This window comes from Hyperolius riggenbachi, chromosome 4, assembly GCF_040937935.1.
Source record: "Hyperolius riggenbachi isolate aHypRig1 chromosome 4, aHypRig1.pri, whole genome shotgun sequence".
NCBI classification, from domain to species: Eukaryota; Metazoa; Chordata; class Amphibia; order Anura; family Hyperoliidae; genus Hyperolius; species Hyperolius riggenbachi.
In genome coordinates, this window is record NC_090649.1 from 185,138,197 (window position 1) to 185,157,161 (window position 18,965).

The 18,965-nt window shown below is 43.6% G+C and overlaps 1 long non-coding RNA gene across 3 annotated transcripts in view; it reads left to right on the forward strand.

Annotated features, from left to right (window-relative positions):
- The window catches only part of LOC137570607 (uncharacterized), a 781,848-nt gene that overhangs the window by 55,660 nt on the left and 707,223 nt on the right, over positions 1-18,965 (forward strand). For all 3 annotated transcript variants that reach the window (XR_011031108.1, XR_011031107.1, XR_011031109.1), the window contains exon 3: positions 8,503-8,580. This is a non-coding gene — a long non-coding RNA (uncharacterized lncRNA). The remainder of the gene's footprint in view (positions 1-8,502; positions 8,581-18,965) is intronic.

Consider the following 18,965-nt stretch of genomic DNA (forward strand, 5'->3'; position numbering starts at 1 on the left):
GTTTGTGTAAATCTATATAACTAATAGTGTTTATAACTGTTCATTATGATAAATATCCCACGCATTATATCGGTTGATTTACTCACAAGCTAGAGAGTACCTATTTTGTTTCACCCCCCTTTTTTATTCCCCCCCCCCCCCTTTTTCCTGTCCCCCCTTCAAAAATAAAAACCCCTCCTCCCGGTTCTTTCTTTCTTTTTTTCCCCCCTTTCCCATTGACATTATTATATTTAATCACATTTAGTGAATCTATTCACCCTAAGATGCTCATTACTGTTTATGCTTATGCGGTATGTCGGAAATGTACAAATGTGTTGCCTCTTACCCCCAGTTGTGTGCTCCTTCCTGTATTTGCCTGATGAAGCGGGCTTGACCTGCGAAACGCGTTGCGATCTACTTTTGGAGTTTACCAATAAACATTCACTTTTTTGAATACACAGTTTGATGTGCCTGCTTGTGGGAGGTAAGTCCACCACTGCCTCCTAAGTAGTGTTGGGCGAACACCTAGATGTTCGGGTTCGCGAACGTTCGCCGAACATCGCCGTGATGTTCGGGTGTTTGACCCGAACTCCGAACATAATGGAAGTCAATGGGGACCCGAACTTTCGTGCTTTGTAAAGCTTCCTTACATGCAACATACCCCAAATTTGCAGGGTATGTGCACCTTGGGAGTGGGTACAAGAGGAAAAAAAAATTAGCAAAAAGAGCTTATAGTTTTTGAGAAAATCGATTTTAAAGTTTCAAAGGGAAAACTGTCTTTTAAATGCGGGAAATGTCTGTTTTCTTTGCATAGGTAACATGCTTTTTGTCGGCATGCAGTCATAAATGTAATACATATAAGAGGTTCCAGGAAAAGGGACCGGTAACGCTAACCCAGCAGCAGCACACGTGATGGAACAGGAGGAGGGTGGCGCAGGAGGAGAAGGCCACGCTTTGAGACACAACAACCCAGGCCTTGCATGAGGACAAGAAGCGTGCGGATAGCAATTTGCATTTTGTCGCCATGCAGTCATAAATTTAATACAGATGAGAGGTTCAATAAACAGGGACCGGAAACGCTAACCCATCACAGATGTTCATTGTTCATGTTACTTGGTTGGGGTCCGGGAGTGTTGCGTAGTCGTTTCCAATCCAGGATTGATTTATTTTAATTTGAGTCAGACGGTCTGCATTTTCTGTGGAGAGGCGGATACGCCGATCTGTGACGATGCCTCCGGCAGCACTGAAACAGCGTTCCAAAGATGGGGTCCCTACATCTCTGCAAACCAGAGTTAAAGGGGTCCAAAATTGGTAAAATCCCCCATAGACTTTCATTGCCTCCCTATTTCACTTTCCAAAATCTCACATCTTTTCAAAGGGCAATGGCTCAGCAGTACCAAATTTTCTAGCATTGTAGGGACCCTTAGGGGGATCATGACTGGTGAGTTTTGCCACTGCTGAGCCATTGCCCTTTGAAATGGTGTGAGATTTTGGAACGGTAAATAGTAGGCCCAATGAAAGCCTATGGGGGATTTTACCAATTTTGGAGCCCTGTAACTCTGGTTTGCAGAGATGTAGGGACCCCATCTTTGGAATCCAAGTCTAACAATATATCTTCTACCTGCATGAGACATTTCGTGAAATTCAGACGTTGCTAACGGCCATGGCTGAGATTTATGTACGTCACCATCACTACCATTGAAATAGCCCAAATAAACAGGTTTTTGTGACCCTAGGCTATGACCTCTTCGGCCTAGGGGCCCGAAACTCACCAGTCATGTTCCCCCTAAGGGTCCCTACAATGCTAGAAAATTTGCCACTGCTGATCAATTGCCCTTTGAAAAGATGTGAGATTTTGGAACTGTAAATAGGAGGCCCAATGAAAGCCTATGGGGGATTTTACCAATTTTGGACCCCTGTAACTCTGGTTTGCAGAGATGTAGGGACCCCATCTTTGGAATCCAAGTCTAACAATATGTCTTCTACCTGCATGAGACATTTTGTGAAATTCAGACGTTGCTAACGGCCATGGCTGAGATTTATGTACGTCACCATCACTACCATTGAAATTGCCCAAATAAACAGTTTTTTGTGACCCTAGGCTATGACCTCTTCGGCCTAGGACTGCATTGAACGCAACCCACGCATTGTGCGCATTCTGGACAGCACCAATTACTGGGTTTATACCCTTCTGGATCCACGGTACAAACACAATGTTCCAAAACTGCTTGAAGAAAGAGTCCGACAGGTCAAAATGGAAGAATACCAGCAGGCCCTTGTGGAGACTTTAAAGAGGAGATTGACATCCTCCCCCTCCTCTAGCCAGTTGTACGCCGACAGACTGACTTCCGCAAACCCAGGACGACCAGGAGGGCAGCAAACAACACAAGCCGCAGCTAGTGCCCAAAAGGGAATGGTATCGGCAGTGTCCTTGGAGTGGGAACATTTTCTGACACCCATGCAGCAGCACACAGAACAGCAAGCGTGCAGATCCACCTCCAACACCGATCGCCTGGAGAAGATGGTCAAGGACTACATGTCAGATGGCATAGCTGTGTTGAACAATCCATCTGCACCCTTCAACTATTGGGTATCGAAGCTAGACACCTGGCACAAACTGGCAATGTACGCAATAGAGGTGATGGCTTGCCCGGCAGCCAGCGTTATGTCAGAACGCTGTTTCAGTGCTGCCGGAGGCATCGTCACAGATCGGCGTATCCGCCTCTCCACAGAAAATGCAGACCGTCTGACTCAAATTAAAATGAATCAATCCTGGATTGGAAACGACTACGCAACACTCCCGGACCCCAACCAAGTAACATGAACAATGAACATCTGTGATGGGTTAGCGTTTCCGGTCCCTGTTTATTGAACCTCTCATCTGTATTACATTTATGACTGCATGGCGACAAAACGCAAATTGCTATCCGCACGCTTCTTGTCCTCATGCAAGGCCTGGGTTGTTGTGTCTCAAAGTGTGGCCTTCTCCTCCTGTGCCACCCTCCTCCTGTTCCATCACGTGTGCTGCTGCTTGGTTAGCGTTACCGGTCCCTTTTCCTGGAACCTCTTATATGTATTACATTTATGACTGCATGCCGACAAAAAGCATGTTACCTGTGCAAAGAAAACAGACATTTCCCGCATTTAAAAGACAGTTTTCCCTTTGAAACTTTAAAATAGATTTTCTCAAAAACTATAAGCTCTTTTTGCTAAATATTTTTTCCTCTTGTACCCACTCCCAAGGTGCACATACCCTGTAAATTTGGGGTATGTAGCATATAAGGAGGCTTTACAAAGCACGAAAGTTCGGGTCCCCATTGACTTCCATTATGTTCGGAGTTCGGCTCGAACACCCGAACATCGCGGCCATGTTCGGCCCGAACCCGAACATCTAGATGTTCGCCCAACACTACACGTGACCCGTTCGGCCAACGTTCGGCCATGCGCTCTTAGTTCGGCCATATGGCCGAACAGTTTGGCCGAACACCATCAGGTGTTTGGCTGAACTCGAACATCACCCGAACAGGGTGATGTTCTGCAGAACCCGAACAGTGGCGAACACTGTTCGCCCAACACTACTCCTAAGCAATTTTTAAAATGTTTAAATACTGTTTTTATTCTTTTGGCGCCTCTGTTCTCAAATATAACACGTCTTATATCCACCCTTGGTGGAGGGGGATACCCCTTCTTGTCTTCAAGTCTACAGAGAGCGACTTCTTAATCCTGAGTGAGGACAGGCTAAACTCCTCACCTGCTTATACAGTGGTTGCCTGGAGGTAACCCTGGTTTGTGAGTATCTAATTTATACTCGTTCCATTTATCCTTTTGCCTGTACATACTACACCATATTGGGCTCTCGGTTCTTCTCTTTCTCAATATGACAAAGCGTATAACATATAGCCCAAGTCAGAGCTCTTTAAATACATTATTTAAAGGGGTATCCTGTGGCTTTACTGGAGCCGCTCTCATGTTTTTACACCAGAGTGAATTAGTAAATGGTAAATTAGATAAATGCAATTTCTGCCCCACCATACAAAAGCTCCCAGGTTTTCCAAAGCGGATGTAGGTAGTAAAGATAAAGAAGGTGAGGTCAATTGTTTTGTTTGGTTAAAGAGGAACTTTGATCAAGGGTTGAAAGCCATTCTAATCAGTAGCTGATGCTCCCCTTCCCATGAGAAATCTTTTTACTTTTCTCAACTGAATCATTAGGGGGGGGTCTGTTTGGCTGATATTGTGGTGAAACCCCTCTCACGGCTCATGGTGTGAGGTCATGACCATGGTCCTGACAGTTTGCTGTCTGTCATTGCAGTGTGGGAAATAACTGCTTTTTTCAACTGCCAAGCAAGCAATATCTCCCTCTGTGCATAGCACTGTCAGTTACGACCATTCCATACAGATCACCTGGCAGTACTAAAGATGTCACCACCAGTGATAAATTTCAGAATTTAAAGAGAAACTCCAACCAAGAATTGAACTTTTTCCCAATCAGTAGCTGATACCCCATTTTACATGAGAAAGACAATGATTTTCACAAACAGACCATCAGGGGGCGCTGTGTGACTGATTTTGTGCTGAAACCCCTCCCACAAGAGGCTCTGAATACCGCGGTACTGCTGGCAAACTGCCACAATGTAACAATGTTCAGAGACAGGAAATAGCTGTTATTAGCTATCTGTAACAGACAGAGCAGCTAGAAACAGCTAAATAACCTGCCCACAGTAACAATGTCACCATGTAATAAATGTCAGAATGTGAATCTGGGAGAGGAAAGATTTTACAATGAGCAAACACTGACTAAATCATTTATACATAATTATGGTAAAAAATGAAGCACTTTTTTTACTACATTATTTTCACTGGAGTTCCTCTTTAAATCAGGAATAGGAAATATTTTACAATGGGCAAACACTGACTAAATAACCTATAAGTAAATATTGTAAAAAAAATTAAGCAATTGTATTAATTATTAAATTGTCACTATAGTTCCTCTTACCACAACCTTAGATAATGCTGTAACAAAGGGTTTCATGTTTGTGGCTGTTTTTGCTCACTGACAGCCAGGGCAGCCCATTTAAATACTGTGGGGCCAAAGTGGCATATCTGTGCCTTTGAATAAAGTGGTCAAATAAGCTATTTTAGTGGCCCTATAAATGGCTAATAAATCAGGGTCCCCTTGACCTCCCAATCACCTAGAGGCATGCACAGTTGTGCTTGTCACCCTGAGCTTGGAATTTACCCAGATACAATATAAAACTTAGATTGAAGCATATGGATAAAGGAGGATGGCACCCTACATGGTAGTAGACTAAACAAATAGAGGATTTTTGGGAGAAGGGGCATCTTATTTTGTAATGGGTAAAAATTATTGTTCAATACAGCCTGATATAAGGAAGCCAGTTTGATTCCCAAGTAGACTTTAAATGAATGGGTAAAAGTAGAGCAATTATTACAGTGCAAAAGATTCCAGTCCTTGGATTAATGCCACATTTAGTGAAACAGATTTCTTTGTATCTATTTTGAACCCAGATATTTTAGAGAATTTATTCAGCAAGCGAAACAGAGCAGGTATTGAAATATGGGGATGCGTAATGAATAACAATAGATTGTCTGCAAAAAGATTCACTTTAAGGGAGAACCTTGCTAATTCCACTTCTTTAATTTTTGAAACCAGGTTTTTTTTTATTTAGACAAAAGCTCTAGTGACAAAATAAACAGAATAGAAGAAAGATGATACCCCTGATGTGTCCTCCTAGATATTGGGAAGGTCTTGGAAAAGTACCTGGAGAATAGAACTTGAGCTTTTGGAAATTATTATAATGCAGAAATCCAAGCTCCAAAGGTATCCCCAAACCCCCAGCTGCGTAAGAGCAGATGAAGGAACTCTATATATCAAGTTTAAGGCAAGCTTTTTTAGGGTGTCAAACACATATACAGCACTGTATACAGTGTCAAATGCTTGCAGGCCTGGCACAAATTGAACTTGATTTTTACCTATTAATTGAAGTAAAAGGAGTTAAGCTTTGTAGCCAACATCTTGCTTAAAGGACACCCGAAGTGAAATTAAACTAATGAAATAAACAATTGTATCTATCTTCCTTTACCTAAAAATGACTTTTTAAGATATTCTACAGTTTTATTTTATGTTTAAATCTACTTTTGAAGTTTTAACAGTTTTATTGTGTTTGCTCAATTCATCCCACCCCGGTCATCCCTGGACCTCCCAGATGTGCAGGTGACTGTTAACCATGCTACCATTCGCCCTACCTCTCAAGCCCGCTGTCTGGGTGTCACCCTGGACTCCGCACTCTCCTTCACTCCCCACATTCAAAACCTCACAAAGTCCTGCAACTTCCACCTTCGTAACATCTGTAAGATTCGCCCTTTCCTGACCTCTGCCACCACCAAACTCCTCATCCATGCCCTCATAATTTCTCACCTCGACTACTGCAATGCCCTTCTGTCTGGTCTACCTATGACCCAAATTGCCCCACTGCAGTCCATCATGAATGCAGCAGCCAGAATTATCCACTCCTCCCATCGCTCCACCAGGGCGGCTCCCCTCCGTGAATCCCTCCACTGGCTTCCTATCCAGTCCAGAATCAGATTCAAGATATTGTGTCTGACCTACAAATCCATCCACAAAACCTGTCCAACCTACATTTCTGATCTTACTCAGAGATACACACCAAGCCGCTCACTCCGCTCCTCCAATGAACTTCGCTTGACCGTCCCCCGCATCACCCAGTCCCATGCACGCCTCCAGGACTTCTCAAGAGCCACTCCAACACTATGGAACTCCCTACCTCCACCCATTAGGGCAGCCCCCTCCTTCAACACCTTCAAGAAGGCCCTCAAAACTCACCTTTTCATTCTGGCCTACCACCCCTCACAATTGCTCTAAACCCACAGCTGAACTCTTGTCCCCTACCTCTCGTGTCCCTACCTCTCCCTCTAGATTGTAAGCCTTTGGGCAGGGTCCTCCTCCTTTTGTGTCCTACCTGATCATGCACCTCCATTACTGTAAACCCATGCTATGCATTTGAGTAAACCTAACTTGCCTAATCTCCATGCTAAGACTGACTAAGCATTACCTTGTACTCATACTATGCTGCATGATCTGGTCTTTCTTGTATTCCTGTATTGTCATATTGCTGTATGTAACCCCTAAATATTGTCTGTAACCTAAATTAATGTCCAGCGCTGCGTAATATGTTGGCGCTTTATAAATACAATAATAAATAAATAATAAATAAATAAGTGTGCCAGAGCTAAAATCTATGAACTGTTGACCCATTTTATCTCTTTCCTGCTCCCAGAAGCCGTTTTCTGCTAGGAAAGTGTTTTGTAGTTGGAATTTCTTATCAGTGAGGGTCACACTGTAGTCACTTCCTGCCTGAGTCAGGACTGAGTTAGCCACTTACATGCCTGATATTTAACTGTTTCAGACAGAGAAAGAAAAAAGGAACACTGCATAATTATTTGTGTGCTATGCACTGTACATACACATGTCTATCTCATCATGTCACATGGCACCTCGGGTATCCTTTAAGAGCTTAATATGTAAATTTAAGAGTGAAATTGGCCTGAAACTGGTAGGAATTAAGAGCTTTCCATCTGTTTTAGGTAGCATCACTAGGGTAGCTTGGAAGTGGGGTTGGGTCTTTGCCCATATTTTAGTGCATTAAAAAAAGCTTACTAGATGGGGTGCATGAGTATTTTAAATGCTTTGCAGGTTTCAGTGATCAACACTTCTTCTATAGTTATATCCCCATTGAGAAACTCCCTATGCTCTTGGGGAATTTGAGGAATTCCAACCAAATTTAGAAATATCTCAGCTTTATTAGTCTGGAAAGGTGCAGAATTTGTGTAAAAGGTTGCAAGTATTCCCTAAAAGTAGACGTAATACATATTGGATTCGAGGTTGGAGGATCTTTGCCTGTCTTAGTGGTTGGATAATGTACTAGATAAGGGCTCTGCCTTTGATATGGGCGGCCAGGGTTCGAATCCTGGCTAGGGTCAGTACCTATTCAGTAATAAGGCCTTGGGTAAGACTCCCTAACACTGCAGGGTGGACCCTTGAGCACCCACTTAGTGGCTGCAGCTCTTGAGTGCTTTAAGTCCAATAGGAGAAAAGCGCTATACAAATGTTCAGATTATTATTATTAACAGATTGTAACAGTGTATTCAATGGCCTAATTTTAAGCTTGTTGGCTAATAAAGAATGTGGTTTGTCGGCCCAGCAGCAGTAATGATTTTTAGTCCATCTAAACCTCCTCTCCTCCCCATCCATAAGTAAAGAATTCAGCCCTGATACAGTCTCTGGAATTTTTCTTGGCTCTAGAGGGATTCCTTTTCTAGCTAAAATCTGCGTCCTCTAACTTTTTAGTGAAATCTGTAATCATAGCCATGCATTGTTTTTTTTTAGCCTGTGATGACCAACTAATACACTGACCTCTCATAGTGACATTCAGAGCTTCCCACATTGTTACTAGGGATGACACTGTTTTCTGTTCCTGATTTCAGGAAATCTAAACCTGAAAATGGGTCTGAATGTTATTCTTCACTTCCTATGACAAAGGACATGGTCAGACCGTGATACAGGTAGGATTTTGGCTGTTGCAACATTTGGAGGCAATAAGCTGTATATCAAAATATGATCCATGCAGCAAAAATTCTTATGTGGATTACAGTAAAAAGATTGACTTTTTACCCCTGAATTTACTTCCATCCAGGAACAAGTCCAGTAATGTAAATAATGTTCTAGGTTTTGTAGTCCATGCTGCTCAGGGTGTGTAGCTGACAAGAGGCAAGAAGTGACAACAGGTTCTGTCCATGGTTGGATCTAAGAATGCATTTGTGTCACCTGCTAAGATTAGAGTTCCCTCACTATGATGTTCTATTACTTTCGGAAGATGCAAAAAGAATCAGTCCTGTAACTAGGCGCATAATAGCAAATTAGTGGCACTCAAATTTGAATATACAATGAAAAGGAAGATCTTACCTGAAGGCCATAAGGATGCGTATGTGAAATAAAGGTACCAGGAAATTTGGGTGCAGGGAAATAGTTTAAAGTAGAATATCAGAAACCTTTTACGAAATCTTACAGTGGTAAAATATCAGTAAATGTTACCGATATTTTACTACAGCTAAACCTAACCCTACTTTCACACAGAACCCACGCCCCTCCAATACCTAACCCTAACCATGCCTAATCTAAATTCTTAAAACCTCCCTTTCTGATGTCTGCCTAACCTTAACCATGCCCTGCCGCAAACCCCCTTCCTGATGCATAACCTTAACCGCCCAGACTTTGACTAGGCCACTCCAAAACCTCCACTTTGCTACTGTTTGCACGTGTCCTCACTTTTCACTTTTACCCTGTCACAGAGGCGCTCACTTCTGCATTTAGACCCATTGAGCTATACTCCTGTTTGCCTGATGAAGCAGGACCACACCTGCGAAACGCGTTGCACTAAGTGGAGTTGAATAAAATGTTTGTATTGATATATTGTGACTCAATTGAGTTCTATATTTTTGAGGGAGGTAAGTCCACCTGAACATCCCCCTCTTTTAGACGGTTTTTAAACGTTTTTATTCCACTCTGGCGCCTCTGTACACCAAGCCTTGCTTAATTCTAAATAGGACTTTCCTACGGTCCAGTATTGTTATTTTCCCCCCACCCCACACACAACAATTGCAAGAACAATCTGTACCTATATTCAGCTAGTCTAGGTTTAAAGTTTATTTCAGGTTAATTACTTTTTTCAGTGCTTACATAGCTCCCATACACAGAAATCTTAAACTACTGAGATTTTAGCTGTTCACTGTACTTCCCTGAAATGGTTTACACAGCCACACAGTGATAACTAATTAGAAGTAGTTTTTCTCTGACTGCAGAGAAAAACCCTGGACTGGTAACCTTTACAGCAAAATAAAAGAAAAAAAGATCACAAGCTAGTTCTAAGTAGGATTGGGATTGTAAAAATACTGAATCAGAATAGTTAACTGACAAATATGACCATACTAACATTTAAAGAGACACTGAAGCGAAACAATATACATGATATAATGAATTGTTTGTATAGTACGGATAATTACTAGAACATTAGTAGCAAAGAAAATATTCTCATATTTTTATTTTTAGTTATATAGTATTATTTATAACATTGCGTCATTCTCTAATATTTGCAGTTTACACACTACACAGCATTCTAAATGATTTTACAAATCAGCCCAGTGAACTATTGACCTGTTGAGATAACAAGCTTCAGAAGACTTTGAAAGTCGTGGAGCTCAATGGCTCTTTTAGAGCATAGATAGCAACTAGAGTTTCTTAACTATTCCTGTACTGGAAACAATATTAGACTTATGTCTCTGCTCCAAATGTTCTATTTCTTAGCTGTACTACACATACAAATCATTATATCATAATTTTTTTTTTCGCTTGAGTGTCTCTTTAAGAAGCAATCCTTTCCCCCAACAATTGTCATGAGGACAGGCTTCCAATGATTGTTTTTGTTTTCTATTAGCAAATCCTATGACATTTTCTTCCTTTTCCATTTGTTTTTAAGGATTAGGACAGTACATACATGTTTAGCTCTTCATCATACATGTCAATAATGAATGAACAATATTGAATATTATGGACATTGAATTAGTGCTGTTGAACTCTGTTGACTACTTACTAAGTGTTGAGCAGTATATGGTCTTCATTTTGAACAGTTTTATATTGTGTACTGCTGCACACCCACAGAACAATGGTAGACATATTGAACTTAATGAAATGTGTTTGATTTAAAAGCAGAGCGTTGCTGTTTTTATCTAGTGTAATTATGAACAATAAAATAACTAGCTATGCACATGTACACCATGCATGGGCAGGTAGATGACAACACATAAACTAAATTGTGGCAATGCATAGCAGACGCAGAGCCGCAATTTAGTTATCCGCAAGACAATTTTTTCCCCCAAGCCTGTCCAACAGTATTCCCAGAGGCGTATCTATAGGGGTGCACAAAGAGCACCTGCCATAGACGCCCTTTGTCACTCTCATGGGGGGGGGGGGGAGCGCATCTCAAGAAAGCAATTAATCACCCCCTTTGTGTAGTAGCTGACTCACCACCGGTGCTATTGTCTATGCCGCCCACCCGGCGCCCGCAGAAGGAGAAGAGAGACCGAGGGACTGTTTGACACTCACTGGGACAGGCAGCTTGTCGTGCAGCGCCCCTTGTGTGTCATCTAAATGCCTAGCATCTGCATCTACATCCACTGCCATGCACAGTTTCCTCCCTCAGTCTCTCCTCCCACCTCCATCAATGACGTGGCCAATCAGGACTCAGGAGGGGGATTGGGGATATGGGGCAGCGAGTGCGCCGATGTTGCTATGGCGACCAGAGACACTGCGGGGACGGAGGTCCCCGCACTGTCTATGGTCACCATAGCAACATCAGCGATGCTTGCTGTCTTGTATCCCCGATCAGCCTCCTGATTGGCAGCATACATGATGGAGGTGGGAGGGGAGAGAGGAGGAAACAGTGCGTGGATGTAGCTACAGGCAGCATCCGGTCAGTTGATACAGTGTGCGCATGGCACATTGACTGTGAGGCAGCAGCTAGGCGGAAAACAGTCCAGGAAACATCAGATCACATCTGGCTTAAAGTAATAATAAGTGATTGATCATTCACCACTGTCCACTAACCAAAGTTAAAAGAACACTATCAAACCAAGTGTTCTAAAATGACAATGTACAAATAATGTCAGTGTAAACCTTTTCCTATTTTTCATGTTAAATATCAGAGGCAAAAGCTGTAATTTATTGAGTGTAGGATTTAATTTAATCGTTTTCCATAGGCGCCATATTACCCAGATACACCTCTGAGTATTCCACCCTCTCACCCCTAATCGTGCGCTGAGCTTTACCTTCATAGCCACATATCGCAGCTTTGCGTAAGGGGGAAATTAGATTTAAGAGGGGTATTAAGGGTTAGGCACCATTTGAGGGGAGGGGGTTAGGATTAGGTCTAAGGATTTAGTGTCTTAGGGTTAGGCACCACCAGGGGAGGGCTCTGTGTGAGATTAGGGTTAGGTTTAGCCATAGTAAAATGTAGTTAAATATTACCAATATTTGACTGTCAAACTCCACTAGTAGATTATAGCTAAACTTAGCGATATTTTGCAAGTGGCAATCCCCTGCACCCTTCTTCCAGGTGCCTTTTTACATGTATGCACACACTAATGCCAACATCTCCTCCTGGGCACCAGAAGTGTCATTGTGAATGGATGATGATGATGCTTTACTGGAATACTCAACTTTTTGTGCACTTTCTGCAGTTGCAGAATTTTGCTGATGGTCATGGAAACTTATGCAGGGTTGGAGGCCACCTGTTTGCTGTGATATCGATCAGGAGTTAGGGGTCACACAATTCAAAAATACATTTCCCATTGCAGAACATCAGTACTAGAGATGGTCAATTAGATGGCAAGAATGTTTGGAATTTAGACAATCAAATTAATTTGCTAATGATTTTCATTGGCCCATTTCTCAACAGCATACAATTTTCATTAAATTTATACGCAAGCTTGCATTAGTATAATGTCATTGACCATATCTAATCGGCACCACGGAGAACACTTTTTAAGGCCACTTTTACACTTGTGCCTGTCCATTGCATTGCGTAAATAAATACGTATGATTGGGTATCATCCTTTTTAAAGTGAAGGATCAAAAAACACAGAGTCCTTTTAAGGGCAATCCACCTTACCCACAAGACTTCAATAGTTTTATGGAAAAGGACTTGAGTTTAAAAAACGAGGAGAAACAGTGCAATTTTGGCAAAATCTTATAGGAAAACTTTATTGGTACAAAATATCAAAAATTCGTTAATAAGACTTCTTCAATTCCACATGATTGATCTTCATGTAATCAATTATATATCAAAAGACATGAATAATTGAAGCTGATTGGTAGGTATTATATTCTGGCTTGATGCAACTTTAAATAGATATTGTATTTTACAGGCAACGACACATGTTCGTTTCGGGCTCTTTATATCGTATGTGTGCCCTTCATCAGGCCGCAATACAAATTTCTAGGAAACAAGCAATAAAAGAAAACATTAAAATCAGAATTTCAAGCAATAAGCTCAAGGGGAGCAAAGACAAGAAGAAGAAGCCCCACCATTGTGGTTTCTGGTATGTGTTACACCTGGTTCAAGACATTATTATGAACCAACATACCAATAAAGAGGGAATTAAGATGTAGACACCTAACCTTAGAGTGATTGCAAGAAAAAACTTTCACCAAACAATCAAAAGGAGACCAGAGAGAGACCATAGTTCTCCGTAAAGGTATAGACCAACAACCAAAACGGGCCTGCATCATAGACTAGTAAATATCAGTCTATGTATCACTGCATATGCCCAAAGATCACTGGAGCCGTAAAAGATTTGAGTGAAAGAGGGAAAGACACCGAAATATTGAAATATCAAATAACCAATGATACAGTTTAGTAAAAATACAGTTTAGTAAAGATACATATCGTTTCAAACACATCATTTTGAATACAATATAGATTACACGAGCACAAACCTGTGTGGCACAGTCAATCAGCACAAAGGCCAGAAAAGTACATAAAATGGCACAGGCATCCAGGCCTACCAGATGCACAAGGGAATCTGTGAAAATACATAAAATATATATATATATGTGTGTATACACTGGATGCAAGGCAAAAGTACCCCAACATATAGTGCCCAAAAAAAAATTCTAAATGTACAACAGCATGTGCCCAATTGAGCCAGAGCAAAAACACATACCACTCCATCTATGTGTATCATAATGTTCAAAATAAAGAGATCCCCCATATGGTACTATAACTAAGAAATATTTCCTCCGCAGGTTAAATACAAAAAAACAAAAAATGAGGAACATACTTACTCTTCCAAGGCGTAACACGGAAAGGACGCTGCTAGAGCGGAAGCCCTATCCACAATGGCGTTTGCCGCTGTTTAAATATCCTTACTCGGCGTCCTGCAAAGCCCCATACGCCTGCGCAGGCCATTGGCCAATCAGACAATCCTCTGAGTTCTTGCCGTGCGTGTCAGCGTAACCACGCTGGAACGCACCGTCCCATGTACGGAAGTGACGTGGGCGCAACAGTGCGCTAATGGGGAGAAGTGACTGCACGGAATAGAGGAGAGTAGGCGGTCACAATGATCGCCATACCTCTTTCCTCCACAGTGCGGAAATAGCAATCCGCTTTATTTACCATGGGGATCTGTCAAAGGGAGGAGGAAGTAAACAACGGCCTACGTTGGAGCGCATGGTGCCAATCAAATTGGTATACATACAACACGGGGGCGTATATTAATAACAGGAAAATATGTTCAATAATTCAAATTCCCGAATTGGACATACTATGGGGATTTTTGAAAAAATAAGGGAAAGAGAGGAAAAAAAGGGACAGAAACATAGCGCCACAGTAGGGCGCTCTTGAGCCCATTTATATTATATAATCCTACTCTGCTTTATATTACCCCATAATGGAAATTAATAGGCACTATATGCTGAGGCACAAAAAGAAAATAGTTTACCACATATCAAGCCAAACGATTTGTACAAGTGTAGTTCCACATTGATAATTCAGATCTCTAAAGAAGAAAGGGAAAAACATAGACATAAATAAGAAGACATATAGTAAAAATAGGAGGAGACAGGTGTTTTCAAAATCACTCACTGGGGTCTATAATTAATATTTAAACCAGCAGGGTACAATGTTTGCAAAGATTTTATCCACCAAGCCTCCTTATGGAGCAAAATTGATTCTCTATCACCTCCTCGTCTAGGGGGGGGGGGGGGGGGGGAACTATGTCTAATATACAGAATCTCAGCTGATTTGCTGAGTGGCCCATTTCCACAAAGTGCTGGGCTACTGGGGAGTCAATTTTGGAAAGATCCAAGCCCCGTCTAATAGCTATATTGATTTTGGACTTGTGCTCAATAATTCGCTCCTTTACTGCCCTAGTGGTCTCCCCGATATACATTTTGCCACAAGGGCACTTGATGCCATACACCACAAAGTCAGTATCGCATGTGGCATAATGGGAACATTTTATCGGGAATCCCTTCATAGGGTGATTGATGCTCCTCCCTTTCAAAACTAACTGACAACACGAACAGTGTAAACAAGGAAAAGTTCCTTTCCGTAAGGGAGCTAACTGTCTTTGAGTACTAACTCTAGTGGATCCATCGTCTGCTTTTATTAAATGATCTCGGATGGAACGTGCTTTCTTGTAAGCCACCATGGGGACCTGTCTAAAAGATGGTATATCTGCACTCATAGAGCGTAAAATTGGCCAATGTCTCTTTACCACCTTTGCTATTTCCGATGACATAGTATTAAACGATGTTGCCAAAATCATTCGATCGTCCTTTCCATTGCCCCGATTTTTTCTGGTTTTCAGTAAGTCTACTCTATCCCGTTTCATAACGTCGCTTTTTATACGTTCTACTAATTTCTTAGGATAATGGCGATCGAGAAATCTTGTCGCCATTCCAGACATACGTGTTTCAATTTGTTGGTCCTCACTAGTGTTGGGCGAACATCTAGATGTTCGGGTTCGGGCCGAACAGGCCGAACATGGCCGCGATGTTCGGGTGTTCGACCCGAACTCCGAACATAATGGAAGTCAATGGGGACCCGAACTTTTGTGGTTTGTAAAGCCTCCTTACATGCTACATACCCCAAATTTACAGGGTATGTGCACCTTGGGAGTGGGTACAAGAGGAAAAAAAATTTAGCAAAAAGAGCTTATAGTTTTTGAGAAAATCGATTTTAAAGTTTCAAAGGGAAAACTGTCTTTTAAATGCGGGAAATGTCTGTTTTCTTTGCACAGGTAACATGCTTTTTGTCGGCATGCAGTCATAAATGTAATACATATAAGAGGTTCCAGGAAAAGGGACCGGTAATGCTAACCCAGCAGCAGCACACGTGATGGAACAGGAGGAGGGTGGCGCAGGAGGAGAAGGCCACGCTTTGTGAGACACAACAACCCAGGCCTTGCATGAGGACAAAAAGCGTGCGGATAGCATGCTTTGTACCGCCATGTAGTCATAAATGTAATAAAGATAAGAGGTTCCATAAACAGGGACCGGCAACGGTAACCCAGCAGCAGCAGCAGCAGCAGCAGCACACGTGATGGAACAGGAGGAGGCGCAGGAGGAGAAGGCCACGCTTTGTGAGACACAACAACCCAAGCCTTGCATGAGGACAAAAAGCGTGCGGATAGCATGCTTTGTACCGCCATGTAGTCATAAATGTAATAAAGATAAGAGGTTCCATAAACAGGGACCGGCAACGGTAACCCAGCAGCAGCAGCAGCAGCAGCAGCACACGTGATGGAACAGGAGGAGGCGCAGGAGGAGAAGGCCACGCTTTGTGAGACACAACAACCCAGGCCTTGCATGAGGACAAAAAGCGTGCGGATATAGCAGCAATGCTTTTTGCCGCCATGCAGTCATAAATGTAATACAGATGAGAGGTTCAATAAACAGGGACCGGAAACGCTAAACCATCCCAGATGTTCATCGGTCATGTTACTTGGTTGGGGTCCAGGAGTGTTGCGTAGTCGTTTCCAATCCAGGATTGATTCATTTTAATTTGAGTCAGACGGTCTGCATTTTCTGTGGAGAGGCGGATACGCCGATCTGTGATGATGCCTCCGGCAGCACTGAAACAGCGTTCCGACATAACGCTGGCTGCCGGGCAAGCCAGCACCTCTATTGCGTACATTGCCAGTTCGTGCCAGGTGTCTAGCTTCATGCCCGGTTTCAGGTCCAGCGGTGCCAGCCACAAATCCGTCTGTTCCTTTATTCCCCTCCAAATTTCCTCCCCTGTGTGCTGCTTATCCCCAAGGCAGATCAGCTTCAGCAACGCTTGCTGACGCATGCCAACAGCTGTGCTGCACTGCTTCCACGATCCTACTGCTGCTGGTGCTGGGTTAGCATTTCCGGATGAGGTACAGCTTTGAGATGCGTTGGAGGAGAAGGAGTCAGAGAGGTAGGTGCTGCTGTTGTTATCCAGCTGTTTGCGGCGTGGGCAACACCCGCGCCGTAGCAGGTGAGGAATCGCTGCCAGGCTCCACAAGGTTCACCCAGTGCGCGGTAAGGGAGATGTATCGACCCTGGCCGAACGCACTCGTCCAGGTGTCAGTGGTGAGGTGAACCTTGCAGGCAACGGCATTCTTCAAGCTTCGGGTTATTTAGCTGACCACGTGCTCATGCAACTCAGGCACTGCAGAGCGCGCAAAGTGGTAGCGGCTGGGAACCACGTAACGTGGGATGGCCACTGACATCATGCCCTTGAAGCTGTTTGTCTCCACCACTCGATATGGCAGCATTTCGCAGGCCAGAAGCTTGGCTATGCTGGCTGGCTGTTACTGCCACGGCCCGGGGGTCATTTGCTGGCAATTTCCTCTTGTGCTCAAACATCTCAGAGACAGACAACTCAACCGTAGCGCTGCACACCGAAGGGCTGTTGGTTGTTGTGTTTGATGAACACTGGGAGACCTCAAGAGCACTAGTCCGGAAAGTGACAGTGTCAGCATCGTCTGATGTTTGTGAATGTTGTGAACCACGCAATGGCTGGGCTACTGCTGCTGCTGAGGCGGGTCTGGTGGTGAGTCTGGTGAACCCAAGGGAGGCAGTGTTGCTGGTGGTACCCTGTCCTGCCGCGTTTGCCCACAGAGTGGGATGTTTGGATAGAATGTGGCGGCTCATGCTGGTGGTGGAGAGGTTGTTAATACTTTTCCCCCTGCTCAGGCGGGTCTTGCACACCTTGCAAATCGCCATGGTAACATCCTCAGTGCAGTCTTCAAAGAAAGCCCAGACTTTAACTGGCTGAGGACTCGGACCTCGTGCGTGATGTGCTGGTGCTGCTTAACCCACTGCTGGACGCTTGAGAGGTCATCCAAGTAATTATCTGGTCCTGTTCTTTTGGATCTGTGAGGGTTGTTGTCCTGGACAACATGGGCAGTATTGAGTGGGTTTTCTTGGGTGCTCCCCTGTGGCCTGTACGTGAACCGTCACGCACGAGGGGAAACACCTCTTCCCTTGCCCCTCCCTCTTTCACCGGATTTCTTCCTCATTTCACTTATCCTTAAAGTACACGCTGACTGGCAGCAGTACAGTGGCAGTACAGAAATGCTATACAGTGGTGGGTGAGCGGTGTACCACTATTGTCAGCAGTGACACAGAGCACAATGCTATACAGTGGCGGGTGAGCGGTGTACTACTGTTCCCAGCAGACACAGAGTGGAAGTAAACACAATGCTATATAGTGTGGCTGAGCCGTGTACACAGAGTGGCATTAAACACAATGCTATATAGTCTGCTATATAGTCACCCCGAACAGGGTGATGTTCTGCAGAACCCAAACAGTGGCAAACACTGTTCGCCCAACACTACTGGGAGGGAACGCAGATTTTAGTACCTAAACACACGATACAACATGTTTTCCGGGGTCGGACTCTGAGGCACATACAGATGGTCCCGATCATCATCCTCATCATACAACTCTTCTCCTGAGTCTGACCCACCCACCACCTCTGCCACCCCAACATCCCCAGACACAGACCCCTCATCGTCCTCAACATTAACTTGGGATGCTGGCCTGAGCCAGACCTCCTCCTCCACATCAGGCCCCATCATCTCCTCAATGGCAGCCCTCATTAATCGCTCTGGCGACGGACTGATGGACACAACGTTCTCCTCCGGGGAGGGCTGCTGCTGACCACTGGCTGCTGGGGTGGATGTTATAGCTTGCGTGGGGCGTTGGCTGTTGCTGTTGTTGGGAGTGCTGCTCACAGCGGAGGTCTCTGGGGAACTCATGTTGAGCTCATATAGTGGTTGACGGTGAGTGGAGTATTACTGATCCCAGCAATATACACACTGACTGGCAGAGTACGCAATGCTATATAGTGTGGCTGAG